At 35.1% G+C, this 19098-nt stretch overlaps 1 protein-coding gene across 6 annotated transcripts in view; it reads left to right on the top strand.

The window, feature by feature from the left end:
* LOC131432847 (NPC intracellular cholesterol transporter 1-like) overlaps positions 1 to 19098 on the top strand; it is a 75214-nt gene that overhangs the window by 13323 nt on the left and 42793 nt on the right. For 2 of the 6 annotated variants that reach the window (XM_058599397.1, XM_058599396.1), the window contains exons 2-3: positions 10979 to 11309; positions 11369 to 11510. The exons of the other annotated variants lie outside the window; for them this stretch is intronic. The gene's annotated coding sequence lies outside the window, so the exon portion shown is untranslated. The remainder of the gene's footprint in view (positions 1 to 10978; positions 11310 to 11368; positions 11511 to 19098) is intronic. 6 annotated transcript variants of the gene reach the window in all.

The raw sequence follows: 19098 nt of genomic DNA, 5'->3' as shown, positions 1-19098 counted from the left end.
TGTCTAATGGCGTTTTCGTTTTTAATTTGCACTACACCGGTCCAGTGCTACGCTGAGGCATGAATAAACGAACAAAAATGACGAAAACATAAACAGTAACCATTGACTAAAATTAACGATTCCATTGCACAGAGCTACACCAAACTTTTGATGAGTGCTACACCAGTGGTATCGGTGCAGAAAAAGTGTAGCACTGGTGTAGTGCAATTGGTAAAAAACGAACGGTTTAGGTGCAGCTTTCGCTACACCGGTGTAGTGCAATTTAAAAACGAAAACGACATAAATGATATGTTTCAGGAATTATTTTTACTACATAGGGCAAGGGCGCCCTATTTCATCTCAGCTCCAATTTCCATCTCATTCCTTCACCTCATAACTTTGAACATTAATCATATCTTTAAACGTACCTGAACGAAACTGTGGAACGTGTTAAAACATTTATTCTAGGTTTTGCCACACTTTCCAATTGAAAAAAATAGTTAAAAAACCTTCAACGATCGCTTTTTTCATTTAAAATAAACTCACTTTTTGATTTAGGAACCACTTTCGTCTGAAGTTTTACAATTTATCATGTTTCTGTATGATATTTACTAATCGATTCGTTTCGAAACATGATCACTATTTCACATAGTTACACCACTATTCAATTTTGGATGACTTTATAGTTAGTAATGTTCACTTTCCACTTGTTTATTCAACGATTAAAGCTGAAATTACCCGATAAGTAATAAAAGCAATGAAAAATATGAGATGAAAATTTGCACTTAATTCACTTGATTGCGCTTTGTTTTCATCTCATTTCGTATCGCAAGGTTGCCAAGTTTTCTCATAATGTTAAATAAAAAAAAATATTTTTTCTTTTTTAAATTATCATCAACAAGTATTTTTTGGTTTCCGTGACATTAGTTTAATTATATCATTGATATTTATATATAAATAAAACTGTTTCGGATTCTAATATTACCAAATAGAGCGTGTTAAATACTAATCAAATAGCCATTGTGGCAAATCTAGTAGCACTGGTTTCTTTCCGCTATACGTCACCATAACACTGTTAAATGTGTGTGTTTCATCGGCTGTGCACAGAGATGCCAGATATTTTCATAGATAATGAGCCGTATGAATAAAACGTAGCATGCTTGAATTTCGGTAGTGAATGCTACGTGTGGATCACGTTCCTGTCAAAACATGCTACAAATTGTAGTATTTACTACAAGTTTTCGGTAGATAGCTCTAGAGGTTGCTACTCGTGTGTTTGCTGATAAAGTGAAAAACAGAAATTAAAAAAGTGGCATTTTTACAGATGTAAGTACGTTTCTTGCTTTGTGCATGCTTATGCCAGCTTTTCCGGCTCTGTGTCGATACGGTATGCAGTAAATGCTTAAATTCGGAAGTAGCATTAACTACATGTTCGAGCTTGTTTTGGCATTAAAAATGCCTTACTCTTCGCTATACGGGGCCGGGTGTCAATTAAAAATTTCAAAAATAGCCGCGTAACCTTTTTGTGTCATAATTTTAAACGTTAATAGCTCAGTCATTTGTTGATGGATTGATATAATTTAACAACCAATCGATTCGGAAACTTTTAACTTAAACATGTATAGCAACGTCGTTTCAGTATTTCAATAGCATACTATTGAAAAAATGGTTAGAATTGACCTATGTTTTCATCTACCAATCCCAGCTGTGGAAATTGACGTCATTTTCTTGTTCGGCATAGGAGGCTTTGCGTCATGCATAAAGAACACCGCATTGTTATGCGTAGTATGAAGAGAAATCTATAAATATATGCTGCAAATCATTTCTTGATTTCAGTTGATGCTTGACTGTGAATGAAACAAGTAGCTCGTCCAGTGAGGTGATGACTAGATTGTATATGCAATCGTTCGTTGGATTGTCGCTTTTGCTAACTCTTCACTGTACGAGGCTGGGTGTCAACTTAAAAAAATGCAAAACCGTAACCTTTTTTCTGTCATAATTTTGAACGCTTATAACTCAGTCATTTGTTGATGAATTTAAATAATTTAACTACCAATCGATTCGAAAATATTTAACTTAAACTTATATGATAACGACATTATATTATTTTAATTGCATACCATTGAAAAAATGGATTGAGTTGACCTATGTTTTCACGAGCCAATGACAGTCTCAGTGAATGATGTCAAACTCTCGTCCGATTTGAACTATAGCACAAAAGGGAATCTATAAATATATGCCCGAATACATTTCTGCTTTAGTTTACCCATGGCTTATCTTGATTCTCCGGTAACTAGCAGGCCAACTTAGAATTATCGGCGATAGATTTTTCGAACCTAATTTGAAGCGCTTGTATCTCTGTGATTTATTGATAAATTTTCCTCATTTAAATTGATTCGAAAAAGTTTAAAAATGTTTTAATTTGTCAACGGGTAGTTTGCATACTGAAATCTCCATTTACATACGAACAACACGGTGGCGCGCAAATAAATTCAGTATAAAGTTGTGTTACGATGATAATCATAGATAATTATTTTGCATTAAATGTGGCTAAATACAAAGACCTATCTCTCAGCATAATCCCTCAGACCCTATTATTAAACCAAACAATAATCGTGTAACCTAATTGAATAGTTAGAAATTGATTTACTAGTATAAAGCATAATATTTTGATGTAATCTTGCTTCCAAGAATCTTATACAAGGGATCCAGACTAAGTGTAGCAAAAATAATGCAATACCAATCGTTATGCAGTATCGATTTGAACAAGCTGTTGCCCTACCAGGAATAAAAATCAAAAGATTCGGAACTTAGTACAAATAAGTTGGACCGACTCACATATATAGAATTATCAGATGCAATAAAATACAGTATTAGAGATAAACTCAAGTCAAGCTGATCTGCGATTTTACATGTATCATTTAAATCCTTACTAAATTCGGGTTACCGCCAGTTTCAATAAAATTATCATTTACATCATTTACAATGATAATGTTCGTTCATGTATTAATAAAATCAAGTTACAATATGAACAAAATTAAGGAATTTGGTTGCGTATGCATTGGTTCCTTAATATGCAAAAGTGAAAATCAATCAAAGTAACAAAATATGTTCTGCGGACTGTGTCACATATTTTCTTCCTTGTATTGCTGCCATTCTATGTTCAGACACTTTCCGAAGATTATCGATGCTTTTTAACGAAGGATCATTAAAATTACACTATTACTGAGTTTATTGGTTGACGGTTATTCAAATTTTTCACATTCACATTTTTCGATCAAAATATTTAAAGTCATCTCTAATCGCTGTTTATAAAATGATTAAGTTTGTACGTTCTCTGTCTTGAAAATTATTATGATATAAAATCGTTTCATTTGTCCAGATTTATAATTAGTACTTGTTCGTATCCAAAATTGATCTTTTAAGTACCTTTGAAATCATCATAATTGACTTTCATTTAAAGGATATTTTCCAAAAATTTTCAAATGTAAAAATTTATTGAAGGCATCAAAATAGAGTAGAATCAATTGTTCTGAAAGAATCAAATTGTAAGTAAGAGTAAGTTTGTAATTTGTGACTTTTTGTGCATCCATCATCATCTTTATTTTTGTATTTATTATGGGTACCTAAGAATTATTTCATTTTTAATGTAATCGTGATCGGTCGTGTCTTGCATACAACCCTCTAATTTTTTTATTCATACCAAACCGCGTTATACTCTGTGGAATTTGAAAAGATACTATAAACAACAGACTTTACTACATTTTATTCATACGGCCCAATATGTATCTGCTCTATCTGTTTTCACTAATAAATTGAATCAAATTCAAATCAAATTCAAATTGGTTTTAAATTTTAATATAAATGTTTATCAGTGTTCATCATCAAACATTTGCACAAAAGATTTCCATTTTAACATGTGATTTTTCCGTTGATTAAACTTTTAAAGAAGTACTGCAATCAAATACTAATAGATACTCAGAGAGAAAAGTCTAACGTTTTACATCTCACCTCTTATGAACCTTTACAAATCTGTATTAAATTTAGAAAATCTGTAATCTGATTCAACGAACGCGAACGCAAAAATCTATACAATACAGATAAATCTTTATTAAAATCATCTCTGATTCTGCATTTTGTTTTAAAAAGGGCTAATGCCTAAATAGTAACAATTCTTTTTTTGTTTTTTTTTAAGTTCTCCAAATTAACTGCAGAGTAAAATTTTAAATTTAAAACGAAAGGTAATAAAAACGATCCAAAAAATTTTAAACGTCGAAATGATTCCTAACTGTTTTTTAAAATATCGTGTGTTGTGCCATAGTTGGCATTAGGCCATTGCATTGGCCATTGCTAATTTATGGGATGAATAAAGGACCAACGATAGGATGAATATAAAACCTTTGAGATGAAATTAGGAGCACAGAAGTGTTTTTAGCTGATTTTTTAATTATTATTTTAATTTCCAAGGAATGTGAATCAATTCCCAATGTGGAGCAAGGCGAATTAAGCAGAAATATGAAAAATCGTAGTGATTTTGGTGGCTGAATCAGGTTTTTAAGGTAATGTCCTTACAAATGAGATGAAATAGGGAGCCCTTACCCTATTAATCAAATTATAATATGCATAAATACCACTAGTAGAAGCTGCACGATCATTTCATTCTGCTTAGTATTCAATTTACAATGATCGTTTTAAGAATTCAAATAGCAAAAGATTACAATCTCCGACATGATGTCATCAATTTTCAGGTTTCACAACGCAGCTGCTCGGAATTCCCCCAGTGGAGGAACACATTCTGTGTATATAATACTCAACGACATATACGTTTTCTAAAAAAGATTCCAATCTAGTATCATAATTTTGCCAGTCTTAATCGGCTAATTCGAACATTGCTAATTGATCTACGTTTCAACGTACTTCGCTCCCATCTTCCTTAAAAACCAGAGACCATTTTTCTAAGTTTATTGCGAAACATTTGACAGTCGACTTAAATGCCCCTCGGGGCATCCTTCCCCCTCAACAAAACTCTCTATCTGCTGAACCAGTTTGTTTCGGTATGTTTCCTTCGAGATATTGACCACCACAGGATTGAGGAGAATGTCAGTCAAGACGAATTTCGAAAAAAAAATCATCGAACCATAACACATTCAAAAGTTGATCGACCGCAAAAAGAATTCACCTTGTAGAAGGACTGTTTTTTTTATGAAAATAATTTTTCCTTCAGTTAATCAAAAGCCATGAAGGGTACGAAAAATTTGCTCTACCACGTGAAAGGTTCGTTCAAAGGTCATACCGAGCATATAAACTGTAACCCAGCATGTGGTCACACACTCTTAACGAGTGTGACATGTTGCATTCCATTTCGTTGTTGCAGCTATTACCTGCATATGAAAAAGTAATATGAGAACCCTACATATAATTTTTCGAACTATTCGATTATTCAATAATCGATTATAATTTTACAACTAATCGATATAATTTCAGTCGATTATAAGAATTATACGATTACTCGATTTATCGATGGATTTTCCGACATCTCTAATTTGATCTTGATAAAAAATGTGAATTCTCTTTTGCAAATATGCTGCTTTCAACAAGAAATTGAGTCAACTCGACAGTAGAAGTGGAACCGATTTTCATCATCTTAGATTCAACTGAAAGGTCTTAAGCCGTTATAAGAATATCCCAATTTTCATTCTGATCAAATCCCTGGTTCCAGAGATAGGGTGCTTAGTGTAAAAGTTTCTTATATTGGCTAGTGAAATCCTCCAGGTCATGACAGTATGTATCCAAATAAACCATTGATAGTTCCATCAATGATATGCTGAATTTTATCCAAGTCTGACTACCACATTTTACTACATTTTACTCCAAAACTAGAATCGTCATAAATAATCGTACACTATTTTCGGTTCCAAAAGTACGGACAATAGTAATCAAATGTGATAAAATGGAGCCCACTTCACTTTTTCACAAATGATTGAATAGATGTTCACCAACCTAAATTCAAATGTAGTAGTATTATGCAACAGAAATCGTCAAAGCTCTTATCTAAACTTTTTTCAATTGTAGTATTTCGATGAATTTCTGCTGTAATATGTAGGAGAAAATGATCATATGAGAAAGGCATCATCACACCACTAGATGGATTAGAACAGGATTTTCTCTATAACTTTCTTTATTAGTATTTTTTTTCACGCACTGTTTTCTTGGCTTGTACATGTTCTTTTTTTCCCTGCGATTTTCTCCTTTTTTATTTTGTCGTGATAAAATGTTGTTGATCCAAAAAATGACACTCTACGATGCCAGTAAAGGATTTTATTGTTATTTTTCTAGGACATCATAATTATAAAATAATAAGTCGAAATAAAATATTTGGATTTATGTTAGTGTGATTAGTAGGGAAAGATAATTACTTACTTAGAAAAAAAGTTTTTCATGTTCCAAGACTCGAAAATTATAGAAAAAAAAACTGTTTTAATTGACTGAAGAATAATCAAAATTCTATAAATTAAAAAAGTTTAGAACTCAGTTATGAATGCTTCCCAAGTAACCACGACGCATTATAACTTTACATTAATTCAGCTTTAAAAATTCGTGTAAAATTTTATTGAATGCAGCGAAGTTATACATGTTTTTACAATGCTTTTATAAAGCTAAAAAGGGCGATTATTAGACTCTTATAGGATTATTACTCTTATAGTTATTATTAATGTTTCGTTGCTGCAAAATATAGCATTGAATGTCGATATATAGCACGGCGAAAGATTGTTTTTAAATAATGCTCAGTTACGTTTTGAATGCAAATTTAATGCACATTGCTTTAAAGAATATAGAATTAGTGGAATTAACATATACATTAACAATGTAAAAATAGAGTGGTAAATGTGCATTGATATAATGCATATGGTTACTTGGGTTCTTTTGCTTAATACTACCACATTTGAATATTAAATTTCAATTTAAGTTAGTGAAATTTTATTCAACCATATTTGAGAAAATGAAGTGAGCTCCGTTTTAAAGATTTTGATTACTATTACCGGTACAGCAAACCGGAATTTCGGATCATTAAATCATCAAGTTAGCTGATGACATGAAACGGTATTATATTTTGTTTTTGTATGAATCAATACTTTCTCGCTGGACACTCGCATTTTCTGAGTCTACAAGCGGAATTAGGAATAGAATCTGTGCAAGCAGAATGGCAGACGTCTACTTACCCATCATGTTATAACCAAACCCCCCCCCCCCCTCCCCCTTTCTGAGGATTCACTTAGGAAGTCTCAAAGGTAGGCTTAACACACCTTCAGCCGTAACACACCGATCACAAAGATCAAGAAGAATGAAGAGTAGCACAATTGTTGCAACGGCGATCGAGCATTTCTACGCCACTTTAATATCACGATTTCTCTTTAGCCCCAAAAACGCTTTAGTTTCAACAACAACCGCATCATTCAATGCAAATCTTTCCAGCAAGCTTATTTTTTAAATCCGTACACATTAAACAGTCGCTAGGAGCTAAATCTGGCCGATATGGTGGATGCGGTAGCAGTTTGAATTTCGATTCAAGTAATTTAACCATCATTACGATCGACCAGGTGCATTTGATCAGCTGTGGGAAACGTGGCAACCATTTTGTAAACTATTTTTACATATTCAAGTAATATTCATATTCATTTTGATATCTTTCCGGTTTCAGCCTTCTCCGGAAACTTCTTTATTCGATTTTCCATAACGATGGAATGAATTTTTCGAGATGATTTTCGGAACAACAGCCTCGTTTATACAACCAGAGCGTAGTGTAACATCAATCTGTAAAAGACCACGTTTCAATTCAGCGTTCCAGTCAAAAATGGTTCATTTCCTTAAAGCAGAGTGTTTACCACGTCATTTCTTTGCTTGGGCAGTTTTTTAATTAGTTACACCATCTGACTGTCAGATGTTAAGCAAAACGCTTTTTTAACAATTTGAAGCTCTTGTTAGATGATACCTTTTTTTATCAAACCGCATGTGTTTTTGCATGAATATATTTCGGTGTTTTAGCTCTCATTTCATTATTTTATTGACCGTCGTTCTAAGCGGCAATCGTTGACAATCGGTTTATGGTACAATGAGTTTACGATTATTTAAGGTACTTCAGGAACCAGCCGGTATTCAGGAACCGATTCGTATGGCCATATGACGAATAAATTGCAATAGTTTTGAGTCCAACTTTAAAGCTTTTCGCTATTGTCATCTTCTATATCCGTTTGAATTTTAAAAATTAACCATTCTGTAATTGTGAAGCAGGGAAAAGCCCAGTGGAGCTAGTTTAGTTTAAACTTTCTTTCCAACAGGCATAAAACCTCCTCATCTTTTGTATCAACAGATTAGAATGATCCAAATAATACATAATACATAATAACTTAAAACTAAAACTTAGAAATTATACAATGATGAGAGAAAACTAATACTAAATATAGTATTCTAGTTACTAGAACCTATCGAGACAGATAACTGAGAAACAGCTTTTTCAGAGCATTACGAGAATGATGAAGGTCAAATACATTGGAGCAATTATTAAAGGCTCGTAATAACCGTAGTTAGTTCTAGATGAGAGTATTCTAAGAAATGGTTGGAAACGAAGAGTACGGCGATGACTATCTAAGTGTAACAATTGTAGAAGATCTGAACAGTCTATACGAACTTGTAGTAAATCAGTGACAAAAATGACCTTACAGACGCCACGTCGAACAGAGAGCAAATCTAGGTCAATCAGCTTGCAACGATCTTCGTAGCTCGGAAGGTCCACGAAAGACGACGAAGTTCAAAACGGACGAATTTGCGTTGGATTGATTCAAGGCGTTGAATGTCTTGAAGGTAAAAATGATGCATACTCTAGAGTTGAGCGTATCAAGCTACAGTGAATAATTTTGTCTTTGTCGGCTTTTTTGAGAAACCGATTAAGCTTTGAGAAACGATTCGTTACTGGAACCAGAATTCGAAAATCGGTTTAGTCGAAGTCAGATAAATTTACCTGAGGAGCTGTATAGTATACATCTATTTCAAAATGTTTGAAAATCAGTGTAGACATCTTTGAAAAATCGTAGTGCGAATTAAATCCGAATCGAAAACTGAATACCACTAAAACTTAATTTATGTGAAAAATCATTTTTATAATAATCATCTCGAGTACCCTAAACCGGAAAATCTTACTGAAAAGCAAGATGTGTGGTAGGATCATAAAACTTTTCCTTTGAATCTTAGATGATTCTTAGATTTCCATATCATCCTGTAGCTCCGGAACCAGAAGTCGGATCCAAACATAATTCAGGAACCCTGATTGGGAGCATACGACTTTTCATATGAATCTGAGTTTGTAGAAAACAGTTGAGTCATCTCCGAGAAAATTGAGTGAAATTATTTGTCACACATGCATTTGCTGATCTCAACGAACTGATTCGAATGGTATATGCGTGTTACGTTCTTCCAGCATTCATTGCTGTAAGTATTTGAAATCAATATAATTATGGAATTGCTTTCAACTCAAAAATGCTGCCATCATCTGGTTTACATATGTCATATTCGAACGATTATTTTCCAAAAAACGAACCGTGCTAAAATGAAAAAGGATGCTAAACACAGTCTTTTTGGTACTTAGTAACAATAGGATGTAACAGTATAAAAAATCATGTTTCACGTAGCTCCCAAGCATTGCTTTGTCATACACCGCTCAAAACTCCTACTGCTGGAATAGGGGGAAAAGTCGCTTACACAAAAATGTCGATATCTCCGTTAAAACTGGACCGATTTTAACAATCTATGCCTTGTTGGATAGCTATTTTTGAGCGAAATTTAAGTCTAAAAACAAATCCTGTTTTCAAGGTCAATTGTCAAAAAAACTGAAAATTTTGACATAAAACTTCGTATAACTCAAAAAGTAAGCATTCGATTTCAAAACAATTCAATAGCGTTCTGGGTGACGGAGAGACTTTTCATTTGCGACTAGTTTGATCAAAATCGGTTCAGCCATCTCTGACACACACATACACACACACACACACACACACACACACACACACACACACACACACACACACACACACACACACACACACACACACACACACACACACACACACACACACACACACACACACACACGGACGTTTGCTCAGTTCGTCAAACTGAATCGATTGGTATATGACATTCGGCCTCGGAAATTTTTTCTAAAGTTTGAGCGAATTCTATACCTATTTTATATATATAAATATATATATATATATATATATATATATATATATATATATATATATATATATATATATATATATATATATATATATATATATATATATATATATATATATATACATATATATATATATATATATATATATATATATATATATATATATATATATATATATATATATATATATATATATATATATATATATATATATATAAAAGGTAAAAATAAATGGAAAAATCTTCAGACATTTTCCAGTAAAACCAGTCCAACGGGGCTCCAATTCCTCATATTAAAAATGGCTCAACAATGGACCTCTGTCTGCCGGGTTTGTTGAACGAAAAAAATGGCATTCAGTACAACGGTCTGTTTCAAAATCGGCAAACGAAGGCCCCGTGTTGGCCTCCCGTTGAACGATTGATTGGACTTTCATTGGACCAATGATCCAACGTATTAGACCAACGAAGGACCACCGTTGAACTTTTTATTTTCTAAGAGGGATTGTCGCCGAAGAAAGGTTTAGCTTGAACTACATTTGCACAGAAAAATTTAAAATTGATTTGCACACTCAATGTTTTCCCTCGATATTTGCATTCAAAATTACTTAAACGGGCTCTCTAGAGCATTTATCCGATTTTATGCAGCCATTTGTTCGATCTAGCAATCTTTGAGAAACATGAACACAAATACACACATATATTTTCCTGTTCCGACGAGCAGAGTCAAGTCGAACATTTGAAACTCAGCAAGACTTGCTTTGTTTTTTAGCCACGTGCCTGATTGAATCATCTCCGATATCACTCAAATTCGTTCGATGAAATGCAAAACAGAAAACATCGTCATCATGAACCGCATAATTAGCTGACGTGAGGACCAACAGCTTTAGTTGAAAATTGATCGAGCATACGAGATCGAGAAGCCAGTACTATCACATCATGATCAGCGTCATCTTACCAAGAACTAACGAAACAACAGACGGCTCTCGGATCGGGACAACGTTTCTACGTTTGAATAACCGTAATTTATCGCATTTTTGCACCCGCAGCATAAAACTGGTTTATCGGATGGTCCGCGGACTGTAGGAAGCAGCGCGTTAATAGTAAGAATTGAACCACAATCCGGTAATTTATTGAAACTGATTTGAATTTCCAATTTTAGCACGACCTCTGCTGAAACTATTACGGATGGTTTTGTTGCGCAAAATAGAAAGGAATTTGTAGTGGTTGGCGTCAAAGTTCGAGCTTCTAGTTAGTCTGTTTCAACGGACATAAACTTCCATTGAAAAATACCAACTTCTGTAGTACGTTTTGTTCAACCCTGATTTAAAAATTGTATGTTTGTCTAAATCTTCCTTCGGATAAAAAATCAGTGAATCTAGCATTATGCGTTTCTCAAACAAGCATAGAAACTGCAGCTTCTCAGCGACTATGCAAATAATCTTTATTTCATTGTACAGTAATATAAAAATTAAAATTCAAGGAAAACTTGTGAGTGAATGTATCTTGGAACGGGGCGTTCGTGAAGGAAAGCACACTAACTCTGATCGTATCAAAAAACAAAAGTAATTGTTATTTAATAGACATGAATGAATAGTGCACTTTGTAATTAAAAATAAGTCGAATCATAGTCTAGTAATTAATTGCCGTATGATTACATGGTCACTGTACCAGCGCAAAGATTCGAAGATTTTATTTAAAGGAAAGTACCTGTGATCGAATCATTAACAAGAGCGACAAATGGCAACGATGTTTTCCAGTAATCATTTCCGATGATTAGTATTACTATTCGGTTTTCGATTATTTTAAATAGGTAAGTCAGTTTTGCCCTTTCAAGATAACGTTGTCTAGTTTGAAATGTCGACACTTTAAATCAACTTTCAAAGTTGAAAAAAATCGGTGTTGTTCAGAATGCAAAACTATATTTAAGGCCGGCTTAGAAAATGTTGATTTCATTCCCAATCAGGAACTGAAAAACTCAAAATTAGCATCCCTATTTAGGCTTGAATGAATTCAAGAGACTCATATTGAATAAATCTTGAATTTCTTTTCTGGTGATATTTCCTTTTGTAGGAAATTTCGTTTGTGTTCACCAATTGGAAATGCCTTGCTCAATCATTAACTTACGAACGAATGCAGGAGGCGTCGATGAACCATGAAGATCAAAATGTGGCATTTTGAACCCATCATCCCTCGTTTTTTACATTTTGATTTTTCAGATACATTGACGTTCAAGTTTGCTTGGCTCACGTTTTGTCTTTGTTAGGGTAAAAGTTGAGTGACGTACGTCATTTATGCCGTTTTTCGTTATGAAATATCACTGGTGTCGTGAATGGCTCTGGTTCTATAATTTACAACTGTTGGACAATCAACAAACGTCAATTTTTTTGCAAGAAAGTGCATAACCAGAGTAAACTACGACACGAGTTTTTTGTTAATGAAAAGCGTCATTAATTACACTTCACCTTTCGGTGGTTGAAAACTTGTACTTAAGGTAGCGCTTCGCCGTGGTCAGGTCGAAGCGAGACAACTCACTGCTTCCTCTTGCTTTGTCGCCGAAATTTCACGCAAAATTGTAAATTTCTCCAATACTAGCCCGATTCACGAAAAATCAAAAACATACGATTGTAGGTAAATGATCTTACTATGCATTTGGCGAAAAATACCAGCTAGAAAGCTTTTCTTTCGCGAGATTTCGTGCGAGTTTTGTTAAACATTTTGTTTTCTTTTTTCCTTTTCTCGCTATAAACAACTCGCATATGTAGGGATGTGCTACGTTTTCAACAAAGCGTCAAAGCTAGTAGCGATGAAAATCATTACTGATTTCTGGTTCTACTGAAACATGAACAGAAATTATTTTAGAAAGTAGTAACACTTAGTTACATTTTCTACTCATCTATATTCAACGTTCACGCAGAGAGAACGGACAACGAAAACAAAAGAAATGTTCTTAGCGTCTACCGCATGTGGCATTTTACACACCCCAATGCATGCGTTGACATTGTGTGCGTGCGAAAGAATAAGGAAAAACTCATTTAATTTTAAAAACTCACACGAAATCTTTCGATAAAAACGTTTATCAGGCACAATTTATATACGAATCGATAGAAAAATTAATTATCTAGAATCGTATGTTCTTGGAATTTCTGTTTTCTGCTCCGTTTTCTCACAATTTTGGGTAAAGTGCGTGAAACCCCGGGATAGGCAGCGAACTCCCGTGACCACGGCGAAGCGCTACCTTAAGGACAAATTAACGCCCTCTCTAACGTTCATCGAACAATGATCAATGGGTCTGGCTTCGAATCGTATTATTTTCCCTAATAATTTAAAATCAGACAACTATGAGTTGTCGGCCTTCCATACTTCATCCCGATCCGAAAGGTTCGAGGGTTATTCTTTTGCATTCAAAATATCTACGTAGTCTTTTCTGAAAATCGTCACGAGACAATTGCATTGATGAGCCAAATGTCACTTTTAAACTATGAAAAAATGTAAAGGATTCAAGATTTGTATATACGCAGTAGGCTGTTATTTTTTTTTTCTTCCTTTTAGCACAGACCGAGTCGATCCATACAGTGTAGGCAATTCTATGCTTCATTCTGTTCAATTTTTCTTTGTTTCGTTGACAGCTCTATGCATAAGGAATAGGGTTATTTGTAGCGAAAGATCCATTTCGTCGAATCGTACAATTGTCTGATTATCGAATTGGAATTTATTTAAAATAAAGAAAAATTAAGAGATGATAGTGTTTCCGCCCGTTACGTAGACTTAATTTGCGAATGCTTAATTCAGAAAAAATACTATCTTCATTGATTTTTTCAGATTGATTTATGACCTTAGAAAAATTCGCTCTGTTGCAATTTTTTGCTCTGGATGCAAACAGAATAAAACCTTGTTTAATCCATCTAGTGGTGTAATGATACATTTCTCAGATTAATCATTATCTCAAATGTAATACACCAAGATTAATCAAAATCTTACGAATTAAAAAACGGTTAGAACCCAGTTTTGAAGGCCTCTTTTATATAATACTACCACATTTCAACACTGCATTTGAATTTAAGTTAGTGAAAACCGATTCAACCATATTTGGTAAAAAGAAGTGAGCTGCATTTTAATTTTTTGCTTACCAATATTTCCAGAATTTCTGGTACCGAAAATTCTGGAATTTCGGATCATTAAACCATCAGAACTATAAACTAAAACGGTTTCAAGTCCAATTTAAAATAATTTCCAAATTTTTTAGCACCTACGAGTCGAGTATAACTAAAAGCAGTTCGTTTGGCCATTCACAAACAAGACCTGAAAATTGGAACACATTTGAGTGCAACTTAGAAGATGTTTTACGATATTGAAATTTTGAAAATTTATCATCTTGTTAGAAACAGAAGTCGGAACTATCAGTTCTGTTAATTTGAGTTTGATTTTATGAAAATCTGATATGAGTTTATTTGGTCCTAGACTATCTTGATCTGAAAACTAGTAAAATTTATTATCCAATTTAAAGAATTCACTACTCATCACATGGTTACTAGAGATGGTCGGGTAAGAACTTTTTCAAACCCGAACCCGACTCGTACCCAATGGAAAATAATAAACTTTTGCCCGAATCCGAAATTAACTTTTCTTCCAAACCCAAACCCGAACAAATTTTTTTAATCCGAGCCCGACCCGTATGCATTAAAAATGAAAAAATTGCTACCCGCATCGGTGGTGTGAGGTGCGAAGGGGGCACTCGCCCCGAGCGCAACGGTTTAGGGGGGTGGCAAATCAATCCTTGGGACCTTTTTTTTTTGCTCGCCTAATCCATCCGGAGATGGTCACAAAAACCAACGATGGGGGCGGCAAAATCTCTTATTTTACTATTTTGCCCCGAGCGCCAAATTTCCTCGGTACGCCTGGAGGAATCCTAATTTGTCGGACCGTGATTTGGTCAGAAAATTCGGTGCTGCCCGTAGTACCGTGAGGAGAACTCGACTGCGGGAAGGAATCAAGTCATTTCGAGCTAGCAAACAGCCAAATCGGACCATAAAACAGAATAGTGTGGTCGAGATTCATGCTCGGAAACTATATGACCAGGTGCTGACCAAGTTCGACGGGTGTCTTCTGATGGACGCTGAAACCTATGTCAAGGCTGACTTCGGGCAAATCCCAGGTCAAAATTTTACTTGGCAACGGCTCGGGGGATGTTCCAGCCAAATTTAAATTGGTTTTTGCGACAAATTTGCAAGAAAATTTATGATTTGGCAGGGCATTTGCAGCTGTGGCAAGAAAACGAAAGTTTTCGTTACTCTAGCATAGGAATTTGACGGTTCGTTTGGCTCCCAAAGAAGTATTCGCCGGTCTGCTACTATGAGAGTCTGTAATTTACAGATTTTTCTCCTGCAAAATGCAGATTTAACTGTGGCAACCCTGCTGTCAAGGTCATTTGACATGGCTGCCAAATTGCAAATTGTGTTTCACAGATTTTCAACATTCTGCACAGATTTTAAAAATGGCACAGATTTCTGGAAATGATCACAGATTTTCACAGATTTTTGAAATCGATCACATTTTAGCACCAAAAAGTACAGAGCGGTTGAGTAAAAAGGTACAGAGGAGCGGTTGTTTTTATTTTTGCTCATCAAAATTATTCCGACCAGCTATTATGAATTATGAACAAAACGCGTTTCCGTATCCTAAATTCTTAATTTTGATATAAAATAGTAAGACAATCAAGCGACAAAGTAAAGTCAGGGAGTTTTATTCCGATGCGGAATTAAACCTTCTCTTTCAATAGGCTTTGCAGCCGATTTGCATGGATAGTGACAAAAGCCTACTGATACTAAGAATCCTTCCTGGTCAGGGCCTTAAGATACGACAATAAGCTTGCAGGACCAGTAGTTTATACTCTGAACTACCAACCTACACGTCTGGCTACAAAACAATAATATCGAACTTTACTCTACAAATTCTAAAGTGAAATGGTTGTCTAAGGTATCATGCACAAATTATGTCATGCTAATTTCTAAACACTAAACTTAGATCCGGATATAATTCAATGCCAGCCGGTTCTTACACTGATGATATTTTAAAACGACCAAAAACCGTATCCGGTAGTTACACTTAAAACTAAAATCCGGAAAAATAGTAAAGGTTTTCATCCGGTTTAAGTAAAATTACTTTCATTCATCTTATGCATTAAGTAGGTAAAATTACCGAAAAATATTACCTAAATCTTGGGGAGTTGTGGAAAAAGAAAAGCTTATAAAAATCAGTTTTTGCAATCACTGAGTGGAAACATATATTGGAGAAGCCAAAATAATGAGAAACTCGCAGAAAAGATGATTTTTGATGTGGAACACATCTTTATTTTCTATATAGGGGTGCAAATTAGAAACTCAAGGAAAAATACACGTAGAAATGTGGTCAGGTTTCAAACACTTACAGCTTAGTATATTTTGTATCAATTATTTATAATATTTCATTATTTGATAGGAAATATTTCTAAGATTCGATTTGAATGTATCAAGCCACGTATTTTCAATTATAAATGATTGAAATTTTCATTAGTAGCGAGTAGTGTCCTATTTTGTGTACTAAAAATCTCCGTCATATCGGATTTCCCTGCCATAGACGACGGAGTAAGCGATATATCAAAGGGAAAGCATCGCTCTGATTGGTCCATCGATGCAAAAGCAAATCTGTTGGAAGCACGCGAATCTATAAATAGAAGCAAAATTGTAGCTTACGTTTCAGTTCCACGCGTAGCATGCTAGAGGTAGGTTGTTGCTAGACAGCAAGACAAAAAGTGCCATAAAACGATTTGAAGCTTTAATTGGTATGCTCTGATCTTGTGTCATGCAAGCTCGGATGAAATTCCATGTTATGTCGTTCCACCTGAGAAATTGACAACTACCCCAGGGTAAATTTTGAGTGCTTAAGATTAATTTCTAATTTATATAAGATGAACTCGATTGATAATGAGAAAAAGTTTATCGCTTCAACCGAAATCGCAGAATGGTAGAGAAACTTAACGCTATAAAACTAACTTCTTACATACAAAACTTGAACACAAGCTGGGCGAAGAGAAGCTTCAATATAAAAATAGTATCGCAAGTATGTACAAAGATATAATTGCATACATTCGGGATATTGGTGTAATTTCGTCGGCTATAAAACAAACAGTGTACGGTGTTGGTTCCTAATCAAGATCAATCCAAGCTGACTCTCGTGCAATTGCAGATTCAAAAGTGTGACGATTGATTGAACTTTTTGATAGTAGATCATTAGAAATTTTAGTTGCCTTGTTCCACATCAATGGCTCGAACAACCCCATGGGGCTGATCCTTGTAGTTTTTGGAAAAAGATACGCTCAGAGACAGGACTCGAACCTGCGTTCTTATGCAATCCGTGCATACGCGCTACCATTTACGCCACCCTGAGCTATGGTAGACACGGCTCTACCACAAGACTGGGTTTGGTGACCGTACATCGAACATGGTCTAAACTGAACTTAGTTATGACGACTTTGATAAATCGGTAAAAAAAATACGGTTGATTTTCCGTAACAAGATTGTGCTTCTGGTAGGAAAGGGTAGACTATTAAACAGCCTTCATAGGGTATGTCGCTGACGACTGACACAAATTAGTTTCCGTCAAGTCAACTAAAAATTAATAAATCGTTATAAAAATCGATACATTAAAATTAATACCAATGACAATAATATTTTACATCTAGTAAAATAAATAAATCCAGTGACGCGAAAAAATATAGACTGCCGACGCGCTAACATTTTTTTTAATCAACGGCGTAAGGAACTGTCGTCGACGGCGGCGTGGTACGACGGCGCACAGGTCTATTCCAAAGGAAACACATTGGGAAGCATTCGAAACTTTTTTTTCTATACAGATTCTTCTTTCGTCAGTTGAACATTGGACGCAAACTAATGCGGGTCACCCAAACCAAGTCTTAGTCGCGCCAAATTAAAACAATATAAAAACCAGTTAAAGCAAAACAAAACACATTAAACCAAGCGGCAATCAAACTTCAATGACGCAGATGGCCATTGGCGACCTACCATCAACCTACCGGTGTCATGCAGTAATGGTTCAAATTGCCAGCACAATCACACACACAAGACACTGACTAGCCACCGCCGGTGACCAACCAACTCACTCTCCCGATGTTGTTTGACTTGAACTTGAATTTTGGTGACCCGGCATGTGCTAAAGAGTGGCAAGCATTACCCCATCGAATGTCAAATTTTACGCCCACCTTGTGGTAGGCTCACATCCATTCATCAACAAATGCTAAAATATGCGGAAATTAAACACACCGAGTTGAGTAATGCTTTGGTAAATATTATGACGCCAGGTAGCATACAAATATTTGAGCAAATTACAGTTTCAAGTGAAAGGATCGATCTGAACGTTGACTATGGGTACTACAGAATGTCTTCGATGCTATCTCCTTGATGATTAGCAATAACCGTAATACCACACCGTTCTTCCGCTTGAAACTAGCCATCACCCAAAGCTTAATTAGTGTTCAATTATAATCCAAACTAGCACAGCTAAGCTAAGTGTTCATGGCGCGCGACGATTGGATGCGTTCGTCAAAGAAACGTCCTTTGGCAGTAGCAAATACTGAATGGTCGCCGTGGTCAATTAGTGTTCGTTCCACGACATCTCCACGACAATTAACACGATCGCGTCGAGGTTCGACGGCGTGTGCGTGTAACAGCGGAGACCCTTCAAGTACGAAATCAACTAGCAGCAATATCATCAGAATCGGGACTTAATTGCGATTCAAATTGCAAAACTAGACAAACTCCACAGAGTCGGCTTTTGGGTACGATTAAACGACAGATCCTTCAACCTGAGCGCCGTCTAACACCACGAATCGACGGG

Source organism: Malaya genurostris, chromosome 2 (genome assembly GCF_030247185.1).
Source record: "Malaya genurostris strain Urasoe2022 chromosome 2, Malgen_1.1, whole genome shotgun sequence".
Lineage (NCBI taxonomy): Eukaryota > Metazoa > Arthropoda > Insecta > Diptera > Culicidae > Malaya > Malaya genurostris.
This window is presented reverse-complemented; position numbering and strand designations above follow the sequence as displayed.